The following is a 9,173-nucleotide window of genomic DNA, read 5'->3' on the forward strand; positions in this document are numbered from 1 at the left end:
AACAGCAGCGTCTGTCCTTGTACAGAAGTGTCTCACTTAACAGCAGCGTCTGTCCTTGTACAGAAGTGTCTCACTTAACGAACAGCAGCGTCTGTCCTTGTACAGAAGTGTCTCACTTAACGAACAGCAGCATCTGTCCTTGTACAGAAGTGTCTCACTTAACGAACAGCAGCATCTGTCCTTATACAGAAGCGTCTCACTTAACGAACAGCAGCGTCTGTCCTTGTACAGAAGTGTCTCACTTAACGAACAGCAGCATCTGTCCTTATACAGAAGTGTCTCACTTAACGAACAGCAGCGTCTGTCCTTATACAGAAGTGTCTCACTTAACGAACAGCAGCGTCTGTCCTTGTACAGAAGTGTCTCACTTAACGAACAGCAGCGTCTGTCCTTGTACAGAAGTGTCTCGCTTAACGAACAGCAGCGTCTGTCCTTGTACAGAAGTGTCTCACTTAACGAACAGCAGCGTCTGTCCTTGTACAGAAGTGTCTCACTTAACGAACAGCAGCGTCTGTCCTTGTACAGAAGTGTCTCACTTAACGAACAGCAGCGTCTGTCCTTGTACAGAAGTGTCTCGCTTAACGAACAGCAGCGTCTGTCCTTGTACAGAAGTGTCTCACTTAACGAACAGCAGCGTCTGTCCTTGTACAGAAGTGTCTCACTTAACAGCAGCGTCTGTCCTTGTACAGAAGTGTCTCACTTAACGAACAGCAGCGTCTGTCCTTATACAGAAGTGTCTCACTTAACGAACAGCAGCGTCTGTCCTTGTACAGAAGTGTCTCACTTAACGAACAGCAGCGTCTGTCCTTGTACAGAAGTGTCTCACTTAACGAACAGCAGCGTCTGTCCTTATGCAGAAGTGTCTCACTTAACAGCAGCGTCTGTCCTTGTACAGAAGTGTCTCACTTAACGAACAGCAGCGTCTGTCCTTGTACAGAAGTGTCTCACTTAACAGCAGCGTCTGTCCTTGTACAGAAGTGTCTCACTTAACGAATGAGATGCGTTCCGCGAAAATTGCTCGGTAAGGGGCCGTCCATAAATGACGTCACGCACCTAGGTGGGGGGGGGGGGTCAGACATTTGTGACCATGTGTGACGAGGGGGGGGGGTGAGAAATGTGACGTCACGTAAAAAATGCGCAACTTTTAATAAATATAGTCAACACGTTCTACTTAATTAAATAGACTTTTTAATATATGTTTTCTCCTACAACATCAGAGTGCAGCGCCACATTAAATACGCACTACAATGACAATAGTTTAAAGCCATTTGAAGCATGTCTTATTTTCAAAATGGAAATATGTTTTTTTTTGTGGGGGGGGGGGGGGAGCAGAGCTTTGTGACGTCATATTTGAGGGGGGGGTCTGATTTTTTGTGACGCCGTGTGACGAGGAGGGGGGGGGTCAAAAATCGTCCAAAATCTTGTGACGTCATTTATGGACGGCCCCCAAATGGATGCAGTCCAAGCATGCTGCCTGACACAACCCATCACGCGTTATTCCGTCGGTGGCTTCCACAGCCATCAACGGTCTGGGGCTATGCAACTGGAGCACATTAGGAATGGACCACTCTTTTAATTATTTCCTCGTGCGACAAGGGAGTAAAGTGTGGTTGTGTGAAGGTCCTTACGTGCTGTGCAGTACACCTATGCACGTGCGTGCGATAACTTGAGTTGGGCCTGTGGGTGGCTGGCAGGATTATTGATTAACCAGACTTGTACAACAGTCACGTGGTTAATGGTGACTCTGTTAAGGATTGCTGTGTGTGACACCACGTGATGTTGCATTTTACAGATTGACCACAATAAATGTGTTTTCCCTCGATTTGGAGCACCTGCCCACGTCCTTCATTTCGAGTGTGCAACACAACCGATGAAACCTGTGGATAACGTGTTCGACTGGGCAGCAACTGGTAACCTGTTCCTCCTGTTCGACACGAAACATCGAGGCACCTTCCATTCTGCACGATGGAGGAGGGATTCAAACCCTGACCTCTGCTTTGTGTCGTGTACTAGTCAGCACAGGCCCCAACAAGATCGCCAATGTTCCCGTAAACACCATCGCCGCACAAATGCTACTGAATGGAATTACTGGCGAAACGTCTTATGGCCCCTTGCTGCCAGACTTTGGCTTGCAACTTTTCAGAGTATTTTATTTATTTGCGATCATCTTCTCTTTTTTATGACATTCTTATTTTTTTTATTTTAAGCTCTTCACCCAGTTTACCTGAAATCTGGTGAGTTTTTATTTATTTTAAGTTCAAAGACTAGTCGGCTTCGTGGTCTCGCTTTTTCCCGAGCTGTGCAGGCTGCTCTTGCATTAAAGCACACAGATAAGTCAACACGCCACGCCTTACAAACACATTCTCCTGCGGAGGGAGCTGGTAGGAACGTCGGGTTGCTCGGTCAATGGCCAGGGTCAACGGCGGCACCACGTGGTGTATTCCGCAAATATGCCCGACTGTGAGGGCGCGCATAAGCCGGCGTGAGTAGGTTAATCGTTGAGTTTTATAAGGGGAACCACGGGGTGACCAGCCCCTCCCCACCCAGCCCCACCCCTCCCCTCCCCACCCAGCCCCTCCCCACCCTCCCCTCTCCACCCAGCCCCACCCCTCCCATTTTTGGATGCACGACGGACGGACGGACACAATAATCCCCTGTGGGCTGGTGTAACCAGGAGGTTCCTACCAGTATAACACACACATATGCCTTAGCACACACATTGAAATATTCATCTTTCAACTTTCACTTCACATTAAATCATGCCTTCAATCTTGATTTGAAGCTTTCGTGACTCCAGGAATCCACACTCTTTGTTTTTTTCGGTAAAGTCACGTAGGTATAAAATAAAATATATCACGACGTTTCGATCGCAACACAAGCGGTCGTCCTCAGGCGGAAATAATATAATCCAGCAGTGGAATTTCTGAACCAGCCTTGCTTTAATATGATAACATACATGAACACTTTCACTTGTGTATTATATATGTAAACACATTTGTATAATACATTGCAACACAAAGTAACATATGCCTATGCACTTACCACACAGTCGCAATTACATTCGTGTATATATCTACAAAGAAATTGACAAATAACACATTCATTTGCAATGAAGCACACACAACACCGAAACACACAATTATACAAACACGTTCAAACACACGCACATTCACAATATAACACACTAGTTGCTCAGGTATCCATACACCTATACACACATTAACACTCACACATAGACACATTTAACATGAATATACACAACCATTGATGTAGACAGAAGCTCGCAGAGGATGTTTAGGGGATTTTCTTTATTACTTTATTCTCTTGTGCAGCGTTTTTATGGTCTGATACCATTTCTGGCGAGCCTGGTCCTGGTAGTGGGCTGCTACCATCTCTGGCCAGCCTGGTCCTGGCTGTGGGCTGCTGCCATCTCTGGCCAGCCTGGTCCTGGCTGTGGGCTGTTACCATCTCTGGCCAGCCTGGTCCTCGTAGTGGGCTGCTACCATCTCTGGCCAGCCTAGTCCTGGTAGTGGGCTGCTACCATCTCTGGCCAGCCTGGTCCTGGCTGTGGGCTGCTACCATCTCTGGCCAGCCTGGTCCTGGCTGTGGGCTGTTACCATCTCTGGCCAGCCTGGTCCTGGCTGTGGGCTGCTACCATCTCTGGCCAACCTGGTCCTGGTTGTGGGCTGCTACCATCTCTGGCCAGCCTAGTCCTGGTAGTGGGCTGCTACCATCTCTGGCCAGCCTGGTCCTGGTAGTGAGCTGCTACCATCTCTGGCCAGCCTAGTCCTGGTAGTGGGCTGCTACCATCTCTGACCAGCCTGGTCCTGGTAGTGGGCTGCTACCATCTCTGGCCAGCCTAGTCCTGGTAGTGGGCTGCTACCATCTCTGGCCAACCTGGTCCTGGTTGTGGGCTGCTACCATCTCTGGCCAGCCTGGTCCTGGTCCTGGTAGTGGGCTGCTGCCATCTCTGGCGAGCCTGGTCCTGGTAGTGGGCTGCTACCATCTCTGGCCAGCCTGGTCCTCGTAGTGGGCTGCTACCAACTCTGACCAGCCTGGTCCTGGTAGTGGGCTGCTACCAACTCTGACCAGCCTGGTCCTGGTAGTGAGCTGCTACCATCTCTGGCCAGCCTGGTCCTGGTTGTGGGCTGCTGCAATGTCGATTTAAACTCTTATTGACCCCATCGGACTGAGCTTCAATATGCTGAGGTACACTCGCTCTGAATTCAAAGAAGCGTTACATTTGTTAAACAAGTATTTGGCTTGGACACATTGCGTAATTTAGATGTACTGCCGCGCCCTAAGTACATTCACCGGAGGTCCGGTTCGCAATTTCTCCCTATCTGGAAATACTGGAACTTCGATCAAATCCATCTGGTATAAAATACACCGTTCAGCACGTCTTAGTTCACTGAACTATAGAGGTGTTGATCACAAATCTTTACGTTACCTTTTCAAAAGTAACTATTATTTCCCTGTTTCTAGAGATCACGTGATATCTGAATTAACTACATATAATCACCTTGACATGCAGACACCTCATGAATTTCTACTCCTGGCTTGGCAAGTGTTGCCTCACCTCGCACTTTGGGTCGTGGTGGTGGTATTTCTGCTATTTACCATTTGGACCTGAATTTGAAAAGAGTGCCAGTTGATAATTCACCCTCTTTTGAACGTCTTATACTGAAACTGATTGCTATATAATGCCATATCCTCCTCATTGTCCTGTATCGACCACCTAAGCCCAATGCTAATTTTCTGAGTGACTTGGCTGAGTTGTTGACTCAGCTGAGCTTACTCTCCTCTGTTATTCTACTGCTTGGTGACTTTAACATTCATGTTGGTGATCCTAATTTTAAATTTGCTCTGCATTTTTTAAAATCTGTTTTAAACTGTTTTGATTTATCCCAACATGTTGATTTTCCCACCAATCACTGTGGCCATATCCTAGACCTAGTGTGCTCATCGGGTTTATCTATAAGCATCCACCATTGCACTGATCTGAGGCTTTCTGACCACAAGCTGTAAACGGCAGATTTATTGTAGAAATCTAAAAAAAATCATCCCTAGCTGCCGAGCTGATGCCATGACTGATGCCTCCTTCTCCCTCCTCCGGCCGCCCCCTTTTAGGACTTTGTTACTCACCACAATTCCACTGTTTCCTCAGTACTTAATGAAACTCGCTGTGCCTCTCACCGACCTCCGCTCCATGGGCGACAGAGCCTTCTCCTCAGTTGCCCCTAGGCTACGGAACACATTGCCCATTGAGATCAGATCCACTGAGTCAATCTCCACCTTCAAATCTCAATTAAAAACTCATCTGTTCAATAGGGCTTAAAATCTGGCTTGGATTCCCTCCTCTACTCTCTCATCTTGTATATTCCGTCCCTTGAATGCTCTTTGTGCCGCTCTCATGTTTTATCCATATGCCATTGTTTTTTTTTAATTAATAGCTTTTTAGTATGCATGATATTGAAAACTTTTACTGTTCACTGTTTTGACCATGGGAGAAGTGCTACCGATTATAAAAGCCCGGCGTTCCGTTTGTCCGTTTTTCCGCTTGACCGTTTGTCCGTCAACTAAATGAGGAGAGCCTTTCAGAAGGTCTGAATCAAGTTATAGAAAGTGGACCCCCCCCCTCTCCCCCAGATGTTTGTTTCACCACCCTCCAAACAAAGACATTTCTTACGTAGGTGTAGTGGCATAACGCACGCAGGGCTTGCAAATAGCTGTTGCATTCATGTACGGGGTTGCAAACAGTGAGGTCAGGTCAGGACAAGCAGGTGCGAGTTTGTGACCTGGGAGACAACAGACAGAGAGATGCCAGCAATTAGGGAAAGAGGCAGTGATTGGCTGGCTGCGAATGCAAACACGGGGTAGGCGCCAAGGAGGGCAGAGATAGAGGCGATAACGGGGGGGGAGCACGTGCAAGAGACGCCGGAAGGACGCCGGCTTAACGAGGGCCACCTGAGGACACAATAAGGAGATTTATATTAGGGGGATGTGTGAAGCAACAGGGTTGAGTTGGTTGGAGATGAAGTGTAGAGTCAAGACAAGAGAAGTCCGGGACCTCGCCCTCCACACCTCGTCCTCCCCAGCGGTATTGGCTGAACCCCCGCTGGGGGGCACGGGCGAGGTTGGAGGTGTGGGTGTAGTAACAGACGAGCGGGGGGAGAGGCTAGCGGGATCCTTAGTGTGAGTGTGTTAGGCTAGCGGAGAATAGGCGAGCAGGGGATTCAGTGAGAGGTTAAGCTGGGTGAGAAGCTAGCGGAGAATACAGTAAGAGGTGAGCGGAGAACAGGCTCGCGGAGCCAGGGAGAGAGAGAGCGTCCGTGACAGGCGAGCAGAGTGCGGAGCAACAGGCTAGCGGAGCAAGAGAGAGTGAGCTCGGAGTAACAGGCTAGCGGAGCAAGAGAGGGTGAGCTCGGAGTAACAGACTAGAGGAGCAAGAGAGAGTGAGCTCGGAGTAACAGGCTAGCAGAGCAAGAGAGGGTGAGCTCGGAGTAACAGGCTAGCGGAGCAAGAGAGGGTGAGCTCGGAGTAACAGGCTAGCGGAGCAAGAGAGAGTGAGCTCGGACTAACAGACTAGAGGAGCAAGAGAGAGTGAGCTCGGACTAACAGAGTGAGCTCGGACTAACAGGCTAGCGGAGCAAGAGAGGGAGAGTTCGCGAGAAGAGTACGTGTGGTGGAACGTGAGGAGCATCCGTGTGGGATGCTGCGAATAAAGTGACACAGGAGAAAATGAAGAAGTTGTCCGCATGAATAAACACCACTACATAGGTATATATGCCTACACACCCCACATACAATAGTCCAAATTAAGATGGACGCAGGCTGCGGAAATTACGACCTAAATAAAATTCATTATTATGAAGATAGGTAAAGGAGTTAACCATAACACGATTTGACCACACATTTCCTCAAAACGTTCACCACATTGGCATAATCTTGGAAGGCATACTTGAGAAAATGTGACAACACTCAAACGTGTGCATTGCTTGTACAAAACCTCTCATCACCCTTCTCAAGACCGCATCTCAACGTAACTAAATCCGTGGTCATTTTGTCATTTAGTTCAGGGGTCCCCAGCCCCCGGGCCGCGGACCGGTCCGTGACCTGTTAGGAACCGGGCCGCACAGCAGCAGGAGGTGAGAGCGGTGAGTCCGCACGTGGCCCGCCCCAATTATTTTATTATTCACCACTTCCGGCCGCGCCTCTTTCCCGCACTGCGCGCTTGTCTCAGTCACAGTGTTGGTATAAAGCCCACAAGCTAACAACCCTAGCAGCCACAATGAGTAAGCCCACAAGCTAACAACCCTAGTAGCCACAATGAGTAGGCCCACAAGCTAACAACCCTAGCAGCCACAATGAGTAAAAACAAACGTCGCTGAAGAGCTTCTTTGATTAGGGGGAAAGACCCAATGATGAACCCCCGCCCCGGTCCGTGAAATAAATTGTCTTCCACGAAAGCGGTCCCTGGTGCCAAAAAGATTGGGGACCGCTGGTTTAAACCACCAACTCAAGAAGTTCACAACAAGCAGCATTTATGATAGAACTGGTTTCGTCCTCAAGACTCATCAGTACAATACAGTCATCATTTTTCCTTGCTCATTTGATCCCAGTGGGACCCTCATTAATAGTGTCGTATTTTACGATACGATACAAAATACATTTTCTAAATGTGATTTTTTTGTTTTGTCAATATCGGCTTCCCATAACTGTGTTTGTTCTTTGCTGTACTGAATAAACGTAACTTAAGATTACATTGATACATGTACTTTTGCGCATGGTACTGAACGGTGCTACGTGCCACAAAGTAAGTAAATATTCGGAAAAATGTCTGGCCCAAGGGGTGTAAAAAGACTAAGAAGTGTACGAAAGCTCATTCAGGCAGTGTAACACGTGGTAGGCTTACGCGACCAATATCATCCATTATAGAGGTTTTTTTGGGTTAGATCTGTCGTTAAACCCACCACCACCCGACGCAGCCAATTCGTAAGGTTTGTAACGTAAACAGAACATGCCGATTCGTTACTAGTACAGCACACCGGTGTGTTGGAGAGCAAATCCACAACAGTACGACGTTTCGCCAGTAATTAGAACTAGCTTCATCAGGCGACAGCCAGATTTGTGTGCGGACCACGGCCGAGGAATGTTCGCAGGGCACCAGCCATCGACAAACGAAGCGTTCGGGATGACACGCGCGCGTGTGAGATCGGCGAACCTGTGAAGATACCTCGGTCGTCCGCTTTTGAGAGCCTTATATGCCAAAAAGAAAAATGTAAACGCTGCGATGAGCTTTATAGGAAGCCAGTGAAAAAAAGAAGGCCAAGACTGGAATATCTTCGCATGCCTCGGGACGTTTTCTGAGATTCTGGAAGCTGGTGTTGTTGACATTGCAATATATCCAGAGGTGGTGACAGAATACTATTGAAAAATCAATCATTGAAAACACAAGGACACGGATCAGCCTCTCCGCATCAGAAGTGGACAAGAAATGTCTCGGACGACCAATGTTCAAAGGGAGGGATTATTCTCACAATTTTGCTACGGTTCCAAAAAGGACTGCATCTTAATTTTATCTGACGTGGTATATGCTATCTTTTTCCATTTGTTATCATGCTACGTCTTTGTTGTTTGGAAACCTTTGAAAAGGAATAGAGCTACACATGTCAACTAGTTTCTCAAGAGGTCATCTGAGTTAGGAAAGGTTACTCAAGCAGAACACTCTGCATATGCATGCACATTGGCTCCAGTAAACTACATTGGCGTTATTCCGGCTTACCCCGGTTGACGCCCAGGATGCGTTCCTGAAAACGAGAACGTGAATGGAAAGTTTCTTAAATCTAAGGAAAGAGATGGTGGATGGTAATGTGGTACAGTACAGTCCCTAAACAGAGGATGCTCAGTAACCCATGGCGCATTTGTACTGCACAACCATCGGTGTGAAAAGTATACATTTTTGATATATTAACTTGTCTATTATACCATACGTATTATTATTAGTTGTTTTACATCTGAAAAAAGAGTTAACATTGGTACTATAGTCAGGAAGGCTAACGCTTGGGTGCCACCTGGCGCTCGAATGTAACGTAAACAATTTAGGTACCACGATGTAACGACAATCGGCATTGGGGTTATCGATACGTTGAGTACGTGATAGCGAAAGTACG

This window comes from Petromyzon marinus, chromosome 9 (genome assembly GCF_048934315.1).
Source record: "Petromyzon marinus isolate PM22_M1 ecotype Great Lakes invasive population chromosome 9, UKy_Petmar_22M1.pri1.0, whole genome shotgun sequence".
Lineage (NCBI taxonomy): Eukaryota > Metazoa > Chordata > Hyperoartia > Petromyzontiformes > Petromyzontidae > Petromyzon > Petromyzon marinus.